This window comes from Crotalus tigris, unplaced genomic scaffold, assembly GCF_016545835.1.
Source record: "Crotalus tigris isolate CLP2741 ecotype Arizona unplaced genomic scaffold, ASM1654583v1 scf7180000018026.535452, whole genome shotgun sequence".
In the NCBI taxonomy this organism is placed as follows: Eukaryota; Metazoa; Chordata; class Lepidosauria; order Squamata; family Viperidae; genus Crotalus; species Crotalus tigris.
This window is the reverse complement of record NW_024096784.1, coordinates 269,882-289,298: the sequence shown is the minus strand read 5'-3', so window position 1 is coordinate 289,298 and position 19,417 is coordinate 269,882. Positions and strand designations below refer to the sequence as shown.

The 19,417-nt window shown below is 43.5% G+C and overlaps 1 long non-coding RNA gene across 1 annotated transcript in view; it reads right to left on the bottom strand.

Annotated features, from left to right (window-relative positions):
• Positions 1–421: 421 nt before the first annotated feature.
• The window catches only part of LOC120309496, a 42,274-nt gene continuing 23,278 nt past the window's right edge, over positions 422–19,417 (bottom strand). Inside the window, exon 3 of the long non-coding RNA XR_005557098.1 lies at positions 422–1,275. This is a non-coding gene — a long non-coding RNA (uncharacterized LOC120309496). The remainder of the gene's footprint in view (positions 1,276–19,417) is intronic.

Below are 19,417 nucleotides of genomic sequence, written 5' to 3'. Positions count from 1 at the left end.
GGTTCTTCTTTTATCTCTTCTCCCATGTTTCAGGTCAGCCTGAGGAACTTTAGCCTGACTTTTTTCCATCAAATAAAGAATATTCTATTCCATATGACTGGTGAGAGTTTGTATAAAAGCAGTTATACAATAAAGTAATTATCAATGTAAGCCTTAGACCATTTTTTTACAAGCAAAAATTGATCTAAAGCTTATATTGGTAATTACTTTATTATTTGTATTTATTTTTTCCCCAGTGGTCTATGATTAATAGCCCAGATATAAATGGAAGAAATACTATATGACATAACATGTGCTTGAAAAGTGGAGAAATTTAAAGAAAGATATATGTGAAAGTACACACACACATATGCATACAGACATTCATGCAATCTAATGAATATACTGCCCCAAGCCCCTCTTAAAGAAGTCACACAAGAACTGCATGCTCATTTAGCTGTATTTCAAGGAAAAAATGCCAAATTTTACTTCAATGCATAAATGTTAAGAGTCTGATAGATAGCAATTTTGATTTATACAAAGAAAGATAAAGTGATAGTAGGTGGTGATGTCAGGTCATTAGCCATATCTTGAAGATATCCAGGCTAGCAAATGGAAATGGTCTCATTTTATTGGTTGCCTAATGATATAAAATAATAGGTTGATCAATGTGTGTTCAGTGTTTATTCTGTACCCTGAACCGCAAAACCTATTCTTTCCAAAACATCTTTCTACATAGATTTTCCCTGTAAAGACTTTTCCTTTTCAAGTCATTGCCTTGCAATGTTTTGTTAATTCAGGCAAATTATCCCATTTTATATCTGCAGCATCTCTATTAGGGAAGGGTTTTCTTTCTGTGAGAGTGAAGGTTTGTTCTCCAAACTTGTGGGTTGGTTTCCAAATGTTTCATTACCAAGCTAGGTAACATCTTCAGCAGAATTTAGGGGATGTCAGTGTCAATGGTCTTCTGTTTATAAGTGTTTCAGGTGTGGGTGTGTCAAGTGAGAGTCTTGTGATGGGTCAAGTGTAAGTCATCAGTGAAAGGCTTGTGATGGATCTTGTGATGGGGAGGTTACATTAGTTTCATTGGTAGGTGAACTGCTGGTGGGGAGGCTTGCATTGGTTGGTTGAGGGTCTGTGCTGTCACTGGTTGGCTGTGCAGTTGTTTTGATTTTTTCCTGTCTACAACACATTTGATCACGAGCACAATCCATTTGTCCAATGGAGTAGTAGTCATGAGGACAGACATGATAAAAGCAGGATCCTTCTTCAATATAGCACACATTGCTGTACTGCCTGTGAAAAAGAAACAAGGAGACAAGTGAATTATGATTAAAGATACTGTTGTGTTTTTGGTTCATTGGCAATTGACGAAGACACATGGTGAAAAACAACAAGCTCTTTATTACTCTTTCCTACAACCAAGCGATCAGCAAAGGCATGCAGGCCTTTTTATAGGGCATGAAACCCAAACAATGTGAACCAATAGGAATTGACCATTTTCACTCCTTGTGCATGCGCACAAGGCTGGCACCACCCTGTCTGGTTCCGGGCAGCTTTTAGATTGCCTGGGACCATTTGCAACAATTCTGAGCCTGCTTTCAGCTCTTGCAGGCTCAGGATACAACACCCCTCCCCCCTAGATAAATCACACCTAGCTTACACACAGATTCGTTTTTCAAATGCAGGGAGAGTGGAAATGCTTGGGTCTGCATGCAGGCAAAACACCTTACAAATAATTATTAACTTAAATAAAATGTATCCAAAATCATAATAGCATATGAGACTCAGTACCGCGTGTTAATCCCCTCATTCAGCGACCTAATAGCAAGGTTCCTCATGTGTTGACAGAAACCTCACATAATCTCCTAGATGTTTAGGTGGGCACTTGGCTCGCTGCGACCTTCTAAGGGCCGGTGAGTTTGCCTGGCCTACCTGCTTGCCTATCAAGCTAGGCAGGCCAGGGTTTTGATGCCCCAAATACTCAGGTGACCCACCCAGCTGCTGACTGGCTGGACCCTCTGAGTCCAAGACAGTGTATCTTGGAGGGGTGGAAGTCCCCGAGTCCACAATGGACTCCTCTTAGGAACACTGTCCCTCGAGGCCAGCAGTTGGAGAGGCCTGAGTGGCAGAAGTGCCCCAGTACTCCGTAGCCCCCGTGCACGTGCCAGAGGTGCCAGATTCAAGAGCCGCCTCCATGGTAAACCCTCTTGCTACTGACTTCCTTTTGGGAGCAATAGCTGAATTATGAGAGTGCCCATGATGGAATTCCCTATCTATGGCTGTGTTTGATTTGGGCAAGAAAAACCAAATGCACAAGTACAGCATAGGTGGCACCATGCTCAATAGTAGTAACTGTGAGAGGGACCTCGGAGTCCTAGTAGACAATCACTTAAATATGAGCCAGCAGTGTGCTGCAGCTGCCAAAAAGGCCAACACAGTGCTAGGCTGCATTAACAGAGGGATAGAATCAAGATCACGTGAAGTATTAATACCACTCTTCAATGCCTTGGTAAGGCCACACTTGGAATACTGCATCCAGTTTTGGTCACCACGATGTAAAAAAGATGTTGAGACTCTAGAAAGAGTACAGAGAAGAGCAACAAAGATGATTAGGGGACTGGAGGCTAAAACATATAAGGAACGGTTGCTAGAATTGGGTATGTCTAGTTTAACGAAGAGAAGGACAAGGGGGGACATGATAGCAGTATTCCAATATCTCAGGGGCTGCCATAAAGAAGAGGGAATTAAGCTATTTTCCAAAGCACCTGAAGGCAGGACAAGAAGCAACGGGTGGAAACTAATCAAGGAGAGAAGCAACCTAGAACTAAGGAGAAACTTCCTGACAGTGAGAACAATTAATCAGTGGAACAGCTTGCCTCCAGAAGCAGTAAATGCTCCAACACTGGAAGTTTTTAAGAAGAGACTGGACAGCCATTTGTCCGAAATGGTGTAGGGTTTCCTGCCCGAGCAGGGGGTTGGACTAGATGACCTCCAAGGTCCCTTCCAACTTCACTATTATTATTATTATTATTTGTGTGGATACCCTCGGTGTTTCTCCCTGTCTGAAGCACTATCTGACATGTTTGAATAATGTGGATACCCCCAGTGTGACTCCCTGTCTGGAGCAATAATGGATGTGCAGGGTGACCCCCCCTTCCTGGGAATTCCTGTTCGGCGCACTTGCCGAAACTTGAGATGACCCCCAAACAGCCTCAGCAGCTTGTGAGCCACTATTAGGCCTGGGAATCTGTGACCCAGAACTCCTGGGAATCTGTGACCCAGAATGCATATTATGGTCCTCCTCCCCCCCAGAGCAGAGCCAGGAGCGGAAACATGGCTGACCAGCCTCCAACGCAGTTGGTGTATGTGTCTGTGAAGAACACAACCATCGTCCAAGGCTACTTCGTATGACAGCGGCCCAGAGACACTGCTGTGACCCAGAGACATCCAGGCCCATAGTTCCTTGCCCAGACCAGATTGCCCACCTGAAGTCTTCTAGGTGCCCGCAGTTGTGATACCTGTGAAGCCACCCGGTCTGAGTGCAACCTGTCCAGTTTGGTGATGAGGCGGTGACCCCAGCAGAGTTCTGCTGGGCTCCTCCCTGTGGCTGTACAAGGTGTGGTGCAGTGTGCAAGAAGAAAATCTGCTAACCTGTGATGCCAGTTACAGTAAGTCAGTTTCTTGAGAGCATCTTTGGTAGTGCACACCATTCTCTCTGCTTGGCCATTGGTAGAAGGGAGAAGAAGTTGCATGCCAGATCAAATTGGCCTGAAGAAAAGCCTGGAACTCAAAAGAGGTAAATTGAGGGCCATAATCTGAAACCAGGACATCTGGAAGCCCATGTGAGGCAAAAATTCTTCTCAACACCTGGGTGGTCCTGGTAAGGTAGTGGAGGAAACAGGAACAACCTCTAGTCACTTGGAATGGCTGTCAATGAGGAGAAGGAAGAATTGCTCCTGAAAAGGCCCAGCATAATCTATATGTACATGTGACCATGGGGCTTGAGTTTCCTCCCACCTATGTACTGGGGCCTGAGGCATTTCAGTCCATGACTGTTGGCATGCTTGGTACCCGTGCACCTGAGCCTCAATGGCTTTAGCGAGCCCAGGCCACCAAAGATGTCTGCGTGAAAGCCCTTTCATCCTTACTATACCTGGATGTCCCTCATGCAGAGAGAGCAAGATTCTAGACCTCAATGAGGCTGGGATCACTACTCTACTCCCCCATTACAGGCACCCCTTGAAAGTGGAAAGTTCATGCTTCCTTCTCCAGAAGCTTTGAAACTCAGTATCTGGGCATGTGTCAGGCCATCCTGACAACACCAGGTCAGCATGCGTGTGAGCGTGTGATCAGTGGCAGTTTCTGCAGCCACGTCTCTAGCATTTAGGAGAGATTCAGGCAACTCCTGAATAGAAAGAATATTAATAGCAGGAGCAGGATCTGCCTCTATCTGTGTAAGAAGTAATCTGCTGAGGCCATCTGCATGGCCCATCTCTTTTCCTGGTTTGTGAATTAGAATGTAATCATATGCTGATAGGATAATGGACCATCTCAGCATACATGGAGAAATAATATGTGGTGTCTGTTTGTTAGTGGTAAACAAACCCAGCAGAGGCTTATGGTCTGTGTAGACCGTGAAGTGGAGGCCCTATAAGAAATCATGGAATTTCTTTATGCCCGCCACTATGCCAAGGCTTCCTGTCAATCTGAGCATAATTCCACTCTGCAGATGACAGAGTCCTTGAGTAGTAGGCCACAGGGACTTGCGTCCAATCAGCCTTCAGATGGCTAAGTACTGCTCCCACCCCATAAGGAGATGCATCGCATGCGATGCATACAGACAGTTGCTCATTGAAATGCGCTAACACAGCATTTGAAGAGAGCAAGGCCTTAACCTCATTGAAACTCATTTCATGGACTTTAGTCCACTGCCAGGGAGCTTGCTTATCTAAGAGCTGGTGTAACGGCTCTGCCACTACAGCCTTATGTGGAAGGAATTCATGATAGAAATTTAAAAGCCCCAAGAAGGCTTGCAGCTCACTTTTGGACTGAGCCTTGGGGACTGCTGAATCGCTTGCAGCTTGGATTCAGCAGTGTGAATGCCTTGGGCATCCATTCTGAACCCTAAGAAGTCAATAGAAGTGACTCTTACATTGCATTTATCCTGCTTCAATTTAATTTGCGGAAATAAAGCAAGACAGCCCTTAACCTTTCTGCTAAATTTTGAGATGATTCCCCAGCAATGAGGATGTCATCGAAGTAGGGACAGACCCCAGAAATACCACAAAGTTTGCGCTCCATGACACTTTGGAATATGCCAGGGGCTACATTTACCCCAAATTGCAGCCTTTTGACTTTAAAGGCCCCACTGTGTGTTACAATCATCTGGGCCTCTGCAGATGCCTCATCAACAGGTAGCTGTTGATAGGCCTGTGCCAGATCAAGTTTCGCAAAAATGCACCCCCCCTTTGAGGGAGGCCAGAATGTGGCATACAACAGGCACTGGATATGTGTGTTGTTGCAATGCTTTATTCAGTGTGCACTTATAGTGTGCACATATGTGGACTTCCCCATTAGCCTTTAGAGGCGTTACTATGGGGGTTTCCCATGGACTAGAGTCCACAGGTTCTAAGATGCCCTGCTGGAGCAATTTGTCCAGCTCCACATCTATCTTGCTTTTGAGGGCAAAAGGCACCCTTCTAGGCTTGACCCTGATGGGTGTGATAGTGGGGTCTAAACATAATGCAATGGGAGGCCCCTTGTAGGATTCTAGCTCTGAACTGAACACATCAACAAACTCCTTGCAGACTTCTGCAAGACCCAACGTTTGCAAATTGTGCAGCCCAGTCACTTGGATTCCCAGGGCCTCGAACCAATCGAGTCCAATAAGACTCGTGTGTTCACCCCTAACAACCATCACATCTAGGAAACCCTCAAAATCCTTATGCTGCACTTTGAGTGTGGCCTTCCCCTTTACACTGACTTTGGAATTTTGAAAAACAGTGAGTATTAGATTTGATGGCCTGAGTTTAACTCGAAGGCCACTACTGCTGCAAATCCTTTTGAAGGTGTCAAGTGAAATGATTGATAGAATGGACCCTGTGTCCAACTCCATCAATAAGGGAACCCCTTGCAACTTCACGTCAATGCGAAGTTTTTTCTTAAGGGGCTCGTGTGTCCCTGTCCTCAGAATACTCCTGCTCGATGCGCAGAAACCCACCCTATGTTGGCTGGGGACCCTGGTACCTTTCTGAAGCAATTCTTCCTGAGGTTGGACCTTCTGGCGACCCAAACAGATGGAGGTAATGTGGCCTTGCCTGCCACATGCCTGACAAAGGGTGGAGCGAAATATGCAGTCAGCTTGCTTGTGGCATCCTCTGCACCCGAAGCACTGAAGAGATGCTGGGGCCTTGTCCGGACGTCCCTTCGACCTTCTTACAGCTGGCTGGTGAAGTCTGTCCACCTCCTCTTCAGGATCCACTTCTGATTCTTCTCGAGCATCCTCTTGATGGATGGTAGCGGTGGCTAGAGGGTTCCTGGCGAGCTGCAAAGCCTTCACAGTACCGCCTGCTATTTCCTCAGCTGCCACCTCTCTTAACGTGTCTTGGAACAAGACCTCTTCTTTCGCAAAGATCTTCTGTTATAGGTCTTTACTTCTTAAACCACACATGCAGCGATCGCACAGCCTTTCTTCCAGATCCTTGAACTCAAAAGGCCTGGCCACTTGTCTTAAGGCAGCAATAAAGTCTGTAGCAGACTCACCCAGCCTGTAGTCTCTCTGCTCGAACGCGTGCCTCCAAGCAATGACAGATAATTTAGGCTGAAAATGTTCCCTCAGCATCTTCTTCAAGTCAGCGTATGTTACTGATTCCAGAAGTGCAGGGGCCATTAGATTTTCCATGGTGCCAAAAGCTTCCTGTCCACAGGCACACAGAAGAGTTGCTGCCTTCAGGGTGTCTTCTCTGATTTGATTTACTCTAAAGTAGTTCTCCACCCTCGCTACGTATGAATTCCATCTCTCTGGGTGGGAGACATCAAAGTATGTCAAGTGGTCAATCTTCGACATTGTAAATTTACGGTCTTCACTAATTGCCTCCTCTGCAAGCTAATATTTGGGAAAGGGTCCTTTTGCCGAGTTCACCTCCATGATGCTGTACTGGTAGGCTGAGTCGCGAATGCAGGATGCCGTATTCCCGATCATAAGGACTTCCTTGGTGAGTCCTAATTCTGTTTCTTGCTTGCAGAGATCCCACCTTAGTTGCCAGTGTTGTGTTTTTGGTTCATTGGCAATTGACGAAGACACATGGTGAAAAACAATAAGCTCTTTATTACTCTCTCCTACAACAAAGCGATCAGCAAAGGCATGAAGGTCTTTTTATAGGGTGTCATGGTTCCGAAAAGAAGCAGCTTTTCAAAGAACTTTGAGGCTTATTTACCTTAAAGAATCCTTTTATTCCTGCATAGCTTTAGCACATACAAAAGTTAAGCCAAAAACTGAATCCTCCCTCCCCCAATCACCCATAACAAAGCATAACTCACTCCTTCATTTTACAGTCATCAATCACACTGTCCAATTAGTGTCAAAGTATGAAATGGCCCTTCCTATTACAGCTGACCTTGGCAATGCTGTGCTGATATAATGTTATGGTTATCTATCATATTTTCCCATTTTCCCACTAGGCTGGAATTGTCTGCAGGCTAAATAAAACATGTTTGCTTCTTCATATCTGGCAAGCAAGAACATCCAATGTTAGCAGTCTTGACATCCACCCCCCTTACAAAAAAGGACAGACCCTGGAATGTAAACAAAAGCATAGGTTAAGGGTTATTTTTTGGTTTGTTGGGGTGTTTAACATGAAACCTTTTGACCAATCTGTCAGCTTTCATTTCGCTGGACTTCATCCAGGTGGCTTCAGACAATGGGTATCTCTTCCATTGTACTAGGTATTGCAATTTTCCTCTAAAAATTCTAGAATCAAGAATACATTTTACTTCCTAGTGGATCTGCCCCGCAACTATGAAGGGCCCAGGTGCCTTCTTCGGAGGAGGTCTTAAAGTTGAGCCCCGATAAGGCTTCAACAAGCTACAGGGGAAAACTGGGTGAATTTTCCCTAAAAGTCTAGGGAGTTTTAGTTCTACTGTGACTTCGTTGATGATCCTTACTATGGGGAAAGGCCCCAAGAATTTTGGTCCCAATTTCTTGCTGGGCAATTTGAGGTGTAAATACTTAGTTGACAAATAAACCTTTTCCCCAACTTGGAATGTTCTTTGGGGAGCCTCTTCCTATCAGCCTGTTTTTTATAGGCTTCAAAAGTATTTTTTTAATGCAGATTTTGTGTTTCTCCAAACTTCGTCCCACCCTCTCACCCACTGGTCAAGCATCTGGAAGCGGAGGGCAACTGAGGATATTCAGGTATTGGGTTTAATTCTTTTCCTGTGGCTACTCTGAAAGGCGTGTAACCGATGCTACTGTGCACAGAATTATTGTACACCACTTCCGCGAAAGGGAGGAGATCAGTCCAGTTTGTCTGTTGGTAAGAAATGTAGCATCTCAGATTTTTCTCTACCATTTTGTTAGCGTCTTCAGAAGCTCATTGGTGGCCAGATGAAAAGCAGATGATAGTCCTTGAGATGATCCAATTAATGTAAGGAAACTTCTCCAAAACTTTGCTGTGAACTGCACCCTCCTGTCTGAAATTATTCGCTTAGGGGTGCCATGCAGCCAGTAGATATGTTTCAGGAACAATTTGGTCAGGTGTTGGGCAGACGGGAGTCCCTTGCAGGTGATGCAGTGACCCTGCTTCGAGAACATGTCTATTACAGTCCAGGTGACAGTATTTCCACTACTTTCAGGTAGATCTACTATAAAGTCCATAGCTATTTCTTCCCATGGTTGAGAAGGGTCTGCCACAGGTTGCAGTAACCCAGGGGTTTTCCCTGGGATTCTTTTCACTGTGGCACATACAGTACAACTTTTTACGTAGTTTTCCACATCCTTTTTTAGCCCTGGCCACCAAAATTGTTGGCAGGTGAGGTGTAGGGTTTTCAAATATCCAAAGTGTCCAGCCTGTTTTATATCATGGCTGTGTTTGAGAGCATTGAGACAGAGGGCTTCTGGCAAATATAGCTTCCCCCCTTTGTAGTCCAAGCCATCCCTGCACATTAGGGAGGTTTGATTATCTTTGAACCATTGGTCATTGAGGAGCTCTCATTTTATTTTCTTTATTCCAGGGTCATCAGGATTGGGGACCCTGCAAGGTGTAAGTTGCACGGCAGTTTGTGGATTGGAAATAATTGCCTCGTTAACCTCCTCTCATTCGCTTTTGTATTGGGGTAACCGGGATAGCGCATTGCCTAGGAAGTTCTTTCCTCCTGGTATGTACTTTAGGGTGAAGTTGAAGCGGTTAAAGTACTGTGCTCACCGTACTTGTTTTGGGGACAATTTGCAGGGAGTTTTCAGTACTTCTAGATTTTTGTGATCTGTCCATACCTCAAATGGCACCTTGCTCCCTTCTAGATAGTGTCGCCAGTTTAATAGGACCCATCTAATCTCGAAGGCCTTTTTCTCCCAGATTGCCCATCTCCGTTCACTCTCAGTAAATTTCTTAGAGGTCTAGGCGCAGGGTTGCAGGATCCCATTTTTGTTCTTTTGCAGTAACACAGCTCCAACTGCCACATCGCTGGTGTTGGCTTGAATCACAAAGGGTTCCCCTGGGCAGGGGTGCTTTAAGACCGGTTCAGCAGCAAATAGTCTCTTTAAATTCTCAAAAGCTGTTTGACAGCCCATTGTCCATGCTAGTGGTTGGCCCAGTCGTGGCTTCCCTCCTCCTTTGCCTGTTTTAAGTAGTTGTGTAAGGGGTAGGGCAATCTCAGCAAAAAAGGGGATGAATTGACGATAAAAGTTGGCAAACCCAGAAAACTCTGGAGTTGTTTTCGAGTCTTTGGGGGCTGCCATTCAATTATAGCTTTCACCTTGGCAGGATCCATTTCAACACCCTCATTGGAAATTCTGTAACCAAGATAATCTAATCGAGTTTGGTGAAATTCACATTTTGACAATTTGGCATAAAGCTTGGCATTCAATAGTTTCTTTAACACTTCTCTCACCAGCTTTATATGATCAGTCATATTTGTGCTGTATATCAGGATATCATCAAGATACACCAAAACCCCTTTGTACAAATGATCATGTAGAACCTCATTAATCAACTGCATAAATACAGCTGGGGCCTCCTGTAGTCCAAATGGCATGACTTTGAACTGATAGCTCCCCATAGGATAGTTAAAGGCAGTTTTCCACTCATCTCTCTCTTTTATTCTCACCCAGTAGTATGCCTCTCTTAAGTCTAACTTAGTGAAGACACTCCCCTTAGCCAGATGGGTCAATAAATCCTTTAGGAGGGGGAGGGGGTATTTATTTTCCACACTTACAGAGTTGAGTCCCTTGTAGTCTACGCAGAGACGAAGAGACCCATCTTTTTTCTCTTTGAACAACACAGGGGCTCCCACAGAAGATTTGGCCCATTCGATAAACCCCCTCGCTAGGTTTTTGTTCACGTATCGCTGCATCTCCTCCATTTCAAGGGGGAACATTGCATACATTCTCAGTCATGGGAGTTTGGCTCCCAGCACCAGTTTGATGGAGCAGTCATTGGGTCTGTGAGGGGGTAGGGCATCACATTCCTTTTCACTAAATGCCTCCGCCAGGTCCCAATATTCATGGAGGCAGTGAGGCAGCCATGTGCGCTCACTCACTGGGTGGCCTAAGTTGCCCAGCAACATCTGTTGAATCAATGGGGGGATTAGGCCCTATAGGTAGTCTCACGGTTCTCATTCCTTTCTCCCACCAGATAAATCGCTTCCATTTGTCTAACCAGGCTAGCCCTAGGATCACAGTCTCAGTCATTTTTGGAGCCACTAGAAAGCGAATAAATTCCCAGTGTGCACCTATTTCTAGGCTTAAGGGCTCAGTTACTTGTGTGATAAGAGTCCCTCCCATGAGGGAGCCATCAGCTTGCTCAAACCTCATGTGTTCGGAGAGCAATTTTGCTCGTATGCCCAATTTCATGGCAAAGAGTAAGCTAATAATACATCAGGTGCATCCAGAATCTATTAGCACATTTAAGTTCATTTGTGCCCCCGACTTAGGGATTATAAATTTGGCGGCTAGCAAAAAAGGCGGGATATGTTGACTCACCATTGGGTCATTCTCCCCTTCATCATCGCTATCAAGAGGGGGTAGAGCGGGGAAGGATCTAGCCTTAGTCTCGGCATCCTCCTGTGTAGGGGAGGCGACTTGGACAGCCAGTTCTTGTTTGATCAATTGGATTTTCCTCTCGATGGCTGCTGATCAGATTTCTTTTTCGCTGCAGGTCTCGGTCTGCTCTGCTTTTGAGGGTAGGGAACTGGGCAGTTCACTGCTCGATGTCCCTGTTGTCCGCATCGGAAGCATGCAAGCGGCGGCTCTACAGGTGGCCTGGGTCTTTCGGTAGACGTAGTTGTTGGGGTCTCCAGGGGGTTGGTTGTCGTCTGGGTCATTCTGGTTTTGGCTCAATTTCAGGAGAGGGAGGCTTCTTATAGCGAGAGAGCTTAACATCCAGCTTCACTGCTGTTTGGTACCACTCCTGTAGCCGATCAGGTGCTTCTCAATAGATGCAGGCCTGAGAGAGGTGATCGTCTAATCCCTCGACAAAGTATTGAATCAGGGATTGTTCAGATCACCCCTCTGTTCGGCCTGCTATCTTGTGGAATTCTCGCACATACTCCAGGGCAGGCCTTCCGGCTTGTTTTATTTTGTGAATTTGTCTTGCTGCTTTGAGGCCAATGGATGGTCCTCAAATCGTTCTCTCAGACTTAAAAGAAAGAGGTGGGGATCTTCCTATTCGGGGGCTTGCTCGCTATACAAATTGTTCAGCCATTCAGCTGCTTCCCCTTCTAGGTTGGATGCAATAACATTGACCATGGCCCCTGGGTCCAGATAGTGACAGGCCCAGCAGTTAAAGTGAGAGCGTCCTTGGTTGAGAAAAAAAATCAGCTTCTCTGGGTCCGCATCGAATGTTGCTTTGAAGGGTGGTGCAAACACAGGCTGCTGCGGCCCCCACTGAGACTGTTGCTGGCCCCATCCTGCCTGCTGATCCAACGGCTGCTGGGCTCTTTGCTGTTGACGTGGTGCCCCCAGTTGCTGTTGGCCCCATCTTGCCTGCTGATCCAACGGCTGCTGGGCTCTCTGCTGTTGATGTGGTGCCCCCAGTTGCTGTTGGCCCCATCCTGCCTGCTGATCCAATGGCTGCTGGGCTCTCTGCTGCTGGTCAGCAGGGGCTGGTGGTGCCCCCTGCTGCTGCAGGCCTCCCAATAGTGGCTGTGTGAGTGGGGGTTGTAGTGGTCTTCTCTGCTGTTGGCCTGAAGGGGGTGGTGATGCCTTCTGCTGCTGTAGGCCCCTCAATGGCTGCTGGACATGCTGAGCCTCCCTCATCTGCAAGCTCACCAGCTGTAGCTCTCTTGGCTTTTGCACCACCCCAAGCTGCTGCAAGGCCTCTATTAGTTGATGTAGGCTCAGAGATGGCTGATCACTCATCTGTGGGGGTTGCTCTATTTCACCCTGCTGTAGGGCCCCCAGGCTGGGGCTTCCTATCTCTGTGGGGCTAGAGGCTCTGGCAGGGGATCCCAGGAGTTGAAAAGCTAATTTATCCATGAGGGAGGGGCTAGGGGCCTTTCTCAATGGGAGTTGCTCTTCGCGCCGCACTTCCAATTCTTCAAATCTCTCTACTAGGTATTCTAATGACCCACTGTAAGTTGCAGGTGGGTATTTCCACTCACTCGAATCTTCAGCGATAGACGGCCGGGCAGCTCTCCACTGTTGGGGGGAAGGTGATATGTAAACATCCCTTCATCGTGACTCAAGCTTATCTGCCAGCAGGGCTGTATGGAAATCCCCAGAGCCTTCACTTGGCTTATCCCAGTCTGATGACCAAATCAGCTCTCCTGATAGTTTTGGCTTTGCTCCCAGCAGGGGAGTTTGCAAGAATTTTTTTCTCCACCGGCTGGTTAGCTGCTGTTCCCGTCCCTGGAGAAGCTGTTGCTGCTGTCGCTCCCCCACCTGGGGAAGCTGTGGCTGGGGGGGGGGTGCTGGCCTCAGGCATTTCTTTCTCTTCTCTTTGTCAAACTATCCCCATTAGTTTAGGGATAGTGACTGGGGTAAGGGACCCCTAAATGGATTTAAAAGTTTGTGGTTTTTGGCTTGATGTCATGGTTCCGAAAAGAAGCAGCTTTTCAAAGAAATTTGAGGCTTATTTACCTTAAAGAATCCTTTTATTCCTGCATAGCTTCAGCACATACAAAAGTTAAGCCAAAAACTGAATCCTCCCTCCCCCAATCACCCGTAACAAAGCATAACTCACTCCTTCATTTTACAGTCATCAATCACACTGTCCAATTAGCGTAGAAGTGTGAAATGGCCCGCCCTATTAAAGCTGACCTTGGCAATGCTGTGCTGATATAATGTTATGGTTATCTAGCATATTTACCCATTCACTAGGCTAGAATTGTCTGCAGGCTAAATAACACATGTTTGCTTCTTCATATCTGGCAAGCAAGAACATCCAATGTTAGCAGTCTTGACATAGGGCATGAAACCCAGACAGTGTGAATCAATAGGAATTGACCATTTTCGTGCCTTGCGCATGCGCACAAGGTTGGCACCATCCTGTCTGGTCCCGGGCAGCTTTTGGATTGCCCGGGACCATTTGCAACAATTCTGAGCTTGCTTTCAGCTCTTGCAGGCTCAGGGCACAACAGATACTTTAATGTTTACTTACATTTCCTCTTCCAAGATACTACCACCAATGCAGTACTGTTTCTTCAGGCAATTTTATCTGACTATAGAAATCAATTTCTGGCTTGTTCCCCTGCAGCAGCCCAAATAAATCACAAATAAAGCTGAGTCTCAACCCTGGCCCTGAGTAGAATTGGCTGACAGATGTGTGCCTGCTGAGGCAGTTGAGAGGAAACAATCTGGTTCATCACAAAAGAGACATTGCTTTGATATCTCTCCCTCCATTACAGATAATCGTTGACTTAATCCCATTTGTTTAGTAACTGAAGTTGCCATGGCACTGAAAAAGTGACTTATGACCATTTTTACAATTATAACTGTTGCAACATCTCCGTGATCACATAATCAAAATTTGGACACTTGGCAACTAGCATGTTTTTATGAAAGTGGCAGTTTCCCAGTGTCATATAACAACTTTCTGGCAAGCACAATCAAAAGGGAAGCCAGATTCACTTAACCATGTTACTAACTTAATGGGAGTGATTCACTTAACAACTGTGGCAAGAAAGGTTGTAAAAAGGGGGACAAACTCAACAATTGTCTTGTTTTGCAATGAAAATTATGGGCTCAATTTTGGTCCTAAATCAATGACTGCTTGTATTACAATGGATCTTTGCTTGTTAGGAAATAATCCTAAATTACAATGATTGGTAGTGCTGAATGTTTGGGATGGAGAAATCTTGGGAGAGAATAGATAATTTTCTTTGAATTTCAGGGCCCAGTATTCCTCCAGATTTTTCTCTCTCTGTTTAATGTAGAAAATATTTCCACTGCTGCTCTTTTCTGCTCTTGGAAAACTGCAAATATGAGAGTTAGTTATGACTTTCATGAGGGACCCCCCAGGATATCTCAGGTCTCAAAAAAGCTTTAGAAGAGATGGGGAGGAGACACCACTTCTTTACTGCTTTGCAAGAGAACTACATTGGGTTATTCACATAATCCCTAAGAGTCAAAGTTTTCTTGAGGGAGTATGTACATTTTGCTTTCTCTATTAAGGAAATAATCAATATGGAAGAAAGATAATTTCTCTGCTTCTAGATATGTCTAGGGAATTCCTCATTTCATTTCTTTTTTCCATACTAAGTATGAATAGATTCCCTCAATGATGAGTATAGTATAGCTATCTTTCTTCTTTATTCAGATAGAACATAAATATAATAGTGAAACAATAAATTGGTTTTTCAGTCTGTCCTTGATGTCCTATATTATACTGGATTTTTAGTTTGAACTGAGAAGAAAAATAAATGATATATTTTTCAGATGTCAATAGTCAATACCATACTAACACACACATACACACATGCACACACACAAACACAAATAAAAGCAACACAGTTTAGAAATAAATAATATGAATTATGAATTGTTAGTACTGTCTTTGGAAACACAATTTGATGGGTGGCCTTGAGGAAAAATCTGGCTCTGCTCCTTCATGGGTGTCTGTGGCATTCAGATGTAGTGCAAACCAATTATATTTTCATTAAAAGATCCTCCAAGTGATTTTTCAGATGCTGCCAACTTTAAAAGAATTATGTAGATAATTATTTTAGAACAATATAAAATATAAACAAAATTCACTAAAATAATAAATGGAATGCAAAAAAACCCAAGTTAAAAAATGCTATAAACAAGAAATGTGAAGAAAAATCTCCAAAAACATCCCTCCTACCTCATTTTTAAGCACATGGATAATCATTGGTTTACTTGTCTACTATGGTTTACAATACCATAATATAAACAAATACAAAAATAATTCTAAAATACATACAGTATTTCCCCTAGCCTTATATTTCAACATTCTTATTATATATTTCCAAAAGTCATTCCTTAATATATGGAAGATCACTATTTAAATTTAAATTTAAATTTCTAAGAATTATTTTTCAGATTAGCCCCCATTTAAGATACAAAAAGTAAAAGTATAAAGCTTTGGTTCTGCATGTAATTCAACATCACATTAATATGTAATAAGCGAGCACTCCGCAAAGCCAGAGCTGCAAATGCTGAAGTAACAGTGTCTGCATTTCTTTGTTCAGTATGTGGCAGAACATTCCGTGCTAACATTGGTCTCATTAGCTGCCTACGGACACATCGTTGACGGCCCATAACCTACAAGATGTCAAGGTCTTCATCAAAAATCGATGGACGAACAACAATATGTTCCCATAAATCTCCTCATATCCATGAAAATGTTATTCCCCAAAAGTCACAAAAGATTATAGGACTTTATCATATGGATCAATTATTTTTTTACACAAACAATGTAGGAAATATGATATTCATCCTTTCAAGTACATTTTTGGAGAGTCCTATACACTAATATAATTTGGGGATCTTTCAACTTTGATCTCAAATTTGTCAAAACATTTGATCATTTTCAAGAACCTGAAGCCACTGATAGTATATTATTGATAATAATAATAATAGTAGTAAAGTTGGAAGGGACCTTGGAGGTCATCTAGTCCAACCCCCTGCTCAGGCAGGGAACCCTACACCATTTTGGACAAATGGCTGTCCAGTCTCTTCTTAAAAACTTCCAGTGTTGGAGCATTTACTGCTTCTGGAGGCAGGCTGTTCCACTGATTAATTGTTTTGACTGTCAGGAAGTTTCTCCTTAGTTCTAGGTTATTTCTCTCCTTGATTAGTTTCTACCCGTTGCTTCTTGTCCTGCCTTCAGGTGCTTTGGAAAATAGCTTGATTCCCTCTTCTTTATGGCAGCCCCTGAGATATTGGAATACTACTATCATTTATGATCATGAAACCATTGATGGGACATTATCTGGCTTAAGAACAGACCTAACAAAAGAGGAAGTGGAGTTGCATTATATATAAAAGACCATTACATCTCTACAGAAATATACAAAACCAATGCTCAAAACTCCTAGAATCCATATGGTTCACATAGGAGCCTGAACAAGCAATGAAGTGAGCTTGCTTTGAAAAAAAATCAGTGAGAGTCCAGATTACTGTGCTCCCCTGCTTGCAGGTAATTCCACAATAAAGTCTATGGCTATCTTCTTCCAAGGCTGGGAAGGATTGGCCACTTGTAACAGACCAGGAGGTTTGTCAGGGTGCTTTTTCATAGGTAGCTCAGCTTTGTATATAATTTCCAATGTTTTTTTTCATGCCTGGCCACCAAAACTGTCGCCACACCAAATGCAAAGTTTTTAGAAAACCAAAATGACCGGCTTGTTTTGCATCATAACTACACTAAAGGGCTTGAATTCTGAGGGACATTGGAAGGTATAGTTTAGAACCCTTCCAGGCTAGTCCATCTCAATAGGTCAGTAGCGATCTATTATCAGTGAACCAGGAGCCTGTTTTTAGTTCCTCTTTAAGTTTTTGCATTAATTGACTATCGGGCTCATCGGATTTCCTGTGTTTGACCCTTCATGGTTACTTCAGAGTGGTAGAAGAATTATGGAATTAATAATTTCCTCCTGACAACTTTTATATTGTGGAATTCTACACAAAACATCTGTCAGGAAGTTCCCCCCCCCCAGGGAGGTATTTGAGAGTGAAATTAAAATGGTTGAAGTACTGTGCCCACCTAACTTGTTTAAGGGACAACTTTCATGGGGTTTTTAGTGCCTCTAAGTTTTTATGATTAATCCATACATTGAAAAGCACTTTGGTCCTTTCCAGGAAATGGTAATAAATTAGTAAAGCCCATCTTACTGCTTCTCCCAAACAGCAATCATCTCTCTGTTTCTGAAAGTTTTTTTGAAGCATAGGCTCAAGGTTGTAGATCCCCGCTATTGTTTTTTTGTAGGAAGAAAGCACCCACAGCAACATCACTTCCATCAGCCTGGATAATGAATGGTTCCTCTGGGTCAGGCTGTTTAAGAACTGGTTCTGCTGCAAATAAACTTTTTAATTGCTCAAAAGCTGTCTGCCATTCCAGAATCCATTGTAAAGGCTGACAAGGTCAGGGTTCTCCCCCCATTTTTCTGGTCTTTAATAGTTCAGTAATTTCCATAGTGTTTTTTGCGAAAGAAGGAATGAATTGTCGATAGAAATTCATGAATCCCCAAAAACTTTGAAGTTACTTATGGGTTTATGCAGGTTGCCATTCTAGCACTGCTTTGACTTTGGAAAAGTCCATTTCCACTCCCTCACTAGAATTTCTGTACCTTAAGTAATTGAGGTGCATCTGATAAAACTTGCATTTAGAAAGCTTAGCATAGAGGCTAGCTTTCAACAACTTCTTGAGCACCTACCAAACTAACTTGACGTGTTCCTCCATTGAGTGTAGATGAAGATATCATCAAGGTAAACCAAACTCCCTTGTATAAGTGATCCTGGAGCACCTGCTTTATTAATTGCATAAACATGGCAGGAGCCCCTTGGAGTCTGAAAGGCATCACTTTGAACTGAAAACTCCCCAAGGGACAATTGAAGGCTGTATTTCATTCATCCCCCTCTCTAATCTGCACCTGGTTATAGGCTTCCCTCAAGTCCAGTTTTGTGAAAATTTTGCTTTTAGCAAGGTGGGCTAACATATCTTTCATCAGAGGAAGGGGGTACATATTTTCTACACTGACAGCATTTAACCCTTTAAAATTCACACAGAGTCTCAAAGATAGCTAATCTCAGAGTTCTCACATCATTCTCCCACTAAATGTTGGGTCAAAGAGGCCATCTATGTCAAAATTGAACATCCGTCTCTACATAGAGGGGGACAGAAGTTGTGGGTGTTCCATCACTGGAGGCTTTCAAAAAGAGGCTGGACAACAGTTTGTTTGAAATGGTATGGGGTCTCTTATTTGAACAGGGGCTTTGACTAAAAAATCTCTGAAGTCCCTTTCAACTCTATTATTCTATGTTTTGTTTTCTAGCTCTACTCTGTGATTTCATAAATTGATCTCTATTGATGTTGTTGCTTCAAACAATATACCGGAAACATATTGGCTTTTTCAAGTGGCACCCAATACTTTTAAAAACTTTCTTTCAGTACATATTTAATAAAGGTCCCATGCTAGTCAAACCTGCCCTGAGGTGGATGGTTCAGGTTGATTTCATATACTGTTACATTGTCCTTTTAACAACATTATATGCAGAAGGCTCATCTTTTGTCTCTGCTCCTAAAGTCCCTGAGGAACTTTAGATTGATTTTCTCCCATCAGATAAGAAAGATTATATTCCATAACTCACCAGGTTTTGTATAACAGTGGTGGATGGGATAAACCATTGATCTAAGACTTATATTGGTAGTTACTTTATTTACTTTATTATTATTCTTCAGTGATCTATGATTAATAGTTGAGATGTTGAGTAAATAAACAAGGAGAAATGATTAAACTATGTGAATTTATGGTATAGAGTGGAAAATGTCTTCCACACTGAAATGTAAACAAAGAGGTATCTGCATGCATGTATACGTATACACACACACACACACAAACACACACACACACAGAGTCATTCAGTCACATGAATATAATGCCCCATGCCCCTTTTTAAAAAAGCATACAACTGCAATGCTCATTTAACTGTATTTCAAGAAAAAAATGCCAAATTTTACTACAATGCATAAATAATTTAGAGTCTGATAGATAGCAATTTGGATTTATACAAAGGAAGATAAAGTGATAGCAAGCGGTG